This window comes from Myotis nattereri (assembly GCF_964212035.1).
Source record: "Myotis nattereri genome assembly, chromosome: 2".
NCBI classification, from domain to species: domain Eukaryota; kingdom Metazoa; phylum Chordata; class Mammalia; order Chiroptera; family Vespertilionidae; genus Myotis; species Myotis nattereri.
This window is the reverse complement of record NC_138076.1, coordinates 121,518,794-121,524,657: the sequence shown is the minus strand read 5'-3', so window position 1 is coordinate 121,524,657 and position 5,864 is coordinate 121,518,794. Positions and strand designations below refer to the sequence as shown.

Here is a 5,864-nt window from a genome sequence, read left to right as displayed (position 1 = left end):
TACCGGTACCTCACCAGCTGTGATGAGATGTTCTCTGACATCTACAAGATCTGGGAGATCAAAAATAGGTTGTGTCTGAAAGTGGAGGGGAAAATGGTCAGTAGGACAGAGGGTAACATGGATGACTCGCCCATTGGTGGAAAAGCCTCCACTTTACCCAAGGGTGAAGGTACTGAAAGCACAGTCATCACTGGTGTTGATCTTGTCAAGAACCATCATTTGCAGGAAATCAACTTCACAAAAAACCAGCTTACATGAACTATATAAAAGATTACATGAAATCCATCAAAGGGACACTTGAAGAACAGAGACCAGAAAGAGCAAAGTCTTTCCGGGGGCTTCAGAACAAATCAAGCACATCCTTGCTAATTTCCAAAACTACCAGTGCTGTGGCTCAGTGGTTGAGCGTCAACCTACGAACCGGAGGTCATGATTCAATTCCTGGTCAGGGCACATGCCTGGGTTGAGGGCTTGATCCCCAGAAGGGGGCATGCAGGAAGCAGCCGATCAATGATTCTCATCATTGATGTTTCTATCTCTCTCTCCCTCTCCCTTGCTCTCTCTGAAATCAATAAACAAACAAAAAACTACTAGTGCTTTATTAGTGAAAACTTGAATCCACATGGCATGGTTGCTCTGCTGGACCGCCATGAGGATGGTGTGATTCCATATATGATTTTCTTTAAGGATGGTTTAGCAATGGAACATGTTAACAAATTTGGCAATTTGGATCTATCATCTGTCATCATATCTGGCTGCTGCTTTTCATCTGCACACCTGGACTAGGACAAATGGACTAATCTTATCTTGAGATCTTCATTTCTTTTGACCTTGATTTATTTGTAGTGGAGCCATTGTTTTTAAGAAAAATATGTCATGTAGTTTGTCTAAAAGGAAAATGCATTTAAACTAAAAAAAAAAAAAAATAGGCTATAACAAGTGATGAGGAGGGCACAGAATTGAAGATCTAAAGTGATCGCTTTCCTTTTCTAAATTTCTTTGGAATTCAGTTTTTGGACCAGAAACTCAGCCTTTAAAGTGTCAGATTTGTTTTTCTGTGGGATATATTTTCTCCTCAACTAATGCGGCATGTTCGGTTTTACATCTCCCCTCGTTTCCACATAATAGATACTTCAAGGGTTTGGTTGATTGAAGTGATTGCATATGTTCTCTCAGGGGGGGCTAGTCTCGAGGCCTATTTCCATGACAAAATCCTGAGAGTGACTCAGCCTTATATATCCAGTCATGCAGATTGGTATCCCCAATGAGAGAGAGAGACTCTATTTACAGGGACCCTGGTCACCTTCCACCTGCCTCAGCTAAGCTTGAGCATGCTGGCTGCTTCTGCCTTGGTCTTTTGGAGAGAAAAAGCATGGGAAGTGCACACAGCTGTGGTTTGGAACGTCACAAAGACATTTCCCTGGGGCTATTTATTATTAGAGGATTGTCCTTCAGGTTCACCTTGTGCTAAACAAGTACACTGAAAGTTCTGGGGAATGTTCACTCCAAGTGCTACCTTCATCCTCAAACATTTCTGAATGCCAAATGGGCCTTGTGCTATGAAGAGGAGCAGAGTTTGCCATCCCCAAATATGCTACTCTGGGATACTGATTATTTTAGGCTGGTTACTTTTAGGAAGGAGCACACCTGGGAGAAGTCTGAAAACCAAGTAAAAGTTATCCCTTGTAAAAGGACATTTACATTTATAAAGGAAATCTCCATTTGTAATGGTGTCCCCTTCACTGTACCAGGCCTGCTCTCACTAACACGGGAGAAGGCATGGTCTTACATCTACTTAACAGTCTTACCCTTGCTTACTGTGCTAGTCCTGGTAACCTCCCTTAACTGACTCTCCACCCCCAACATCTTTATCTTTAGCTGAAGGTGACATTTAAGGGGCGGGGGCTTCGACCATTTTGGTTACTCAGCTTTCCTGGGTGTCTCCCATGTATACAAAAGTTATACAGATTATTCAACTTTAATGTCTTTTCTCCTGCTAATCTGTCTTGTGTTAATTTGGTCATTAGCTCAGCTAGAAGAACTTGAAGGGTAGAGAATAATTTTTTCTCCCAGACATGCTACATATTGAGGATGCAAAGTTCCCACTTTCGAAGCCTCACAGTGAGTTGGGGTAACAAGATTTACACTCAAAAGTGAGTCTGAAAAAGAAAGTGAGTCTGTACACATCACTGGGTGGGGCCACTGTAAATTCTTCTAAAGCTCCAAGGAGGGTGAGATTGCTCAGGATTGGGCCGGTCCAACAAAGCTTCATAGAATCCAAAATGGAACTTGAAGAAAGGGTCAAACCTGACCAACTAGAAAGGCAGTGAATAAGCTCATTATAGCTGAGGCAGGTTTCAGATGGTCACAAAGTTGTAAAAGGTTTTGGAAGACCTTGAATTCAGATTTACAGTTTGTGTTTTATTTATCTTTATGTATTTTTTATTGATTTAAGAGAGGAAGAGAAAGGGAGAGAGAGATAGAAACATTCATGATGAGAGAGAATCAATAATTGGCTGCCTCTTGCAAACATTGGGGATTGAGCCAGAAAGCCAGCAACCTGGGCATGTGCCCTGATCAGAAATCAAACCATGACCTCCTGGTTCATAGGTTGATGCTCAACCACTGGGTCATGTCAGCCCTTTCCTAAGGATTTTAAGGGTGGAGAGTTTAGGGGCAGTTCCAAGCAGAAGATCTCAATAGAATATTCAGCAGTTTTTCAGGTGTGTCCTTTCAGGGTTGTGGTCTCCACTGATTGATTGGCCCGGCACCAGGGCAGGGGGTCATTATTCAATGCAGCTGGTCCTGATATCAGCTGGGGCTGGTTTTGTGGTCCAGGGGTTCCCAAAGGTGTGGACGGAGTTGGCGAAGAATGAAGGACACGGAGACAGCATTTAGTTGATCATCATAGCCAGGTTCTCTTTTTTTCTTTTTCAGTTGATCAGCATAGCGAGGTTCTTCTTCTTCTTCTTTTTATTCTCCTGTTACATCTGTATTTATACCAGTTGATTTTTATCCTATCCATTCTATTACAAAGGTTAGGGCTTTTGTTATCTCCATTCCAAGGTCACTACTCTATTGTTCTGTTAAGCTTCAAGGAAGTAACTGAAGGAGATTATCCTAAGTAAAGATTATGTATCTTAAGTGTGATTGTTTAAAAAATAAAAAAGGGGGGAGAGGAACCAAGATGGCGGCATAGGTTAACGCCGGAGTTTGCTGCCTTGAACAACTACTTCAAAAGTGAAACTAAAAAACGGAACAGACATCACCCAGAACCACAGGAACGCTGGCTGAGTGGAAGTCCTACAACTAGGAGGAAAGAGAAACGCATATGGACACTCAGAGGAGGTGCAGTGCTGAAGTCAAATTCTGAGGTGCGGAGTGCACGGAGCGGGCTGGCGGCGGAGGGCGCGGTTGGCGTTTTCAATCAGGAGGGAGTTGCAGACTCTGAGCTCCAGATACAGGCGAGTCTTTAGGGACCCAGACTCAAACGGGAGAAGCGGGACTGTCTGGCTTCGGTCAGAGCGAGTACAGCTTTCTCTCCGAGCTTTGCAGCGGGTGCTGGGACTCAGAGGGGCAGAGCCCCTGGGGACAGGACTGAGAGCCACCATAACTGCTCTCTCTGGCCCACCCTATTGATCCTGTGCGACCCGCCCCGCCCAAGCCCTGCACAGAGGCATTTGCCAGATAGCCTCAGGCAAAGGCTAGATTAGCACCTCCCTAGAGGACAGAAGTTCTCTCACTGCAGACACAGCTGATTCTCATAGCCACTTGGCCTGGAGGTCAAACCCTCCCTGGTATTAGCTACAACAATCAAGGTTTAACTATAAGACTGTGCACAAAGACCACTAGGGGGTGCACCAAGGAAGCATAACAAAATGCGGAGACAAAGAAACAGGACAAAATTGTCAATGGAAGATCTAGAGTTCAGAACCACACTTTTAAGGTCTCTCAAGAACTGTTTAGAAGCCGCCGATAAACTTAATGAGATCTACAAGAAAACTAATGAGACCCTCAATGTTATATTGGGGAACCAACTAGAAATTAAGCATACACGGACTGAAATAACGAATATTATACAGACTCCCAACAGCAGACCAGAGGAGCGCAAGAATCAAGTCAATGATTTGAAATGCGAGGAAGCAAAAAACACCCAACCGGAAAAGCAAAATGAAAAAAGAATCCAAAAATGCGAGGATAGTGTAAGGAGCCTCTGGGACAGCTTCAAGCGTACCAACATCAGAATTATAGGGGTGCCAGAAGATGAGAGAGAGCAAGATATTGAAAACCTATTTGAAGAAATAATGACAGAAAACTTCCCCCACCTGGTGAAAGAAATGGACTTACAGGTCCAAGAAGCGCGGAGAACCCCAAACAAAAGGAATCCAAAGAGGACCACACCAAGACACATCATAATTAAAATGCCAAGAGCAAAAGATAAAGAGAAAATCTTAAAAACAGCAAGAGAAAGAATCTCAGTTACCTACAAGGGAATACCCATACGACTGTCAGCTGATTTCTCAACAGAAACTTTGCAGGCCAGAAGGGAGTGGCAAGAAATATTCAAAGTGATGAATACCAAGAACCTACAACCAAGATTACTTTATCCAGCAAAGCTATCATTCAGAATTGAAGGTCAGATAAAGAGCTTCACAGATAAGGAAAAGCTAAAGGAGTTCATCACCACCAAACCAGGATTATATGAAATGCTGAAAGGTATCCTTTAAGAAGAGGAAGAGGAAGAAAAAGGTAAAGATACAAATTATGAACAACAAATATGCATCTATCAACAAGTGAATCTAAGAATCAAGTGAATAAATAATCTGATGAACAGAATGAACTGGTGATTATAATAGAATCAGGGACATAGAAAGGGAATGGACTGACTATTCTTGGGGGGGAAAGGGGTGTGGGAGATGCAGGAAGAGACTGGACAAAAATCGTGCACCTATGGATGAGGACAGTGGGTGGGGAGTGAGGGCGGAGGGTGGGGCGGGAACTGGGAGGAGGGGAGTTATGGGGGCAAAAATAGAGGAACAAATGTAATAATCTGAACAGTAAAGATTTAATTAAAAATAAAATAAAATAAAAAAAAGGGGGGAATTTGCTGGAAGCGGGTCCACCCTTACTGCTTGACACAGTTGCTGCAGGGAAGAAACATCTTCACAGCTTATGTTTCAAGGGACCTGGCGTATATGGCATATGTTTGCTCCCCCTCTTAGCGCTATGTGTTTTAAACAGGACCACCTCCCCAAGAAAGGTTGTTCCCCCAGGTGAGGATTTTTCCCTGGAGTTAGGGATTAACAGGACTAAGGAAGGGCATCAGTAAAACCCCTTAACACTAGAAAGACGGAACTTTAGTATATACCTATATTGCCCAAAAGCAGTCAAAATGACTGCATTGTGAAAGAATAATATCGGAGCACTCTTCACTTATGTTCCTTAGCTTTTCCAATAACTCACTTCTATTCGACATTTCTTTCATGAATTTAGGGCGCAAAAGAAATACAATAAACAACTTATTAGAACAAGTATCACTGCATAAAGATTCGAATAACAAGTACTAGTTTAGCTTATTGAGCAACTGCAACTTACCAAGTATCAACAATTTATCATGTACTTGTATGTTATCATGTGACGGTAATCGAAAAAAAAATGAAAACTGTTATTTCAATACAGAGCCGAACTGGTCATATAAGAAATGTACTCAATTCAATAATAAGAGTCATAATTTCCCAAGCAGTCAAAATGACTGCTTTTGGGCAATATAGGTATAACACATATATATATACCGGAAATGAAGGAGGCGGAGGTAACTACAATTATTAATAAATGCATTTATATGTTGTACAAAAAGTCACAAA

General features: G+C 42.3%; 1 pseudogene across 1 annotated transcript; it reads left to right on the top strand.

Moving 5' to 3' along the window:
* Positions 1-786, top strand: LOC308513834 (translationally-controlled tumor protein-like; annotated as a pseudogene). Its single transcript has 2 exons — positions 1-385; positions 595-786. The product of its transcript is annotated as a translationally-controlled tumor protein-like (transcript).
* Positions 787-5,864: the final 5,078 nt, after the last annotated feature.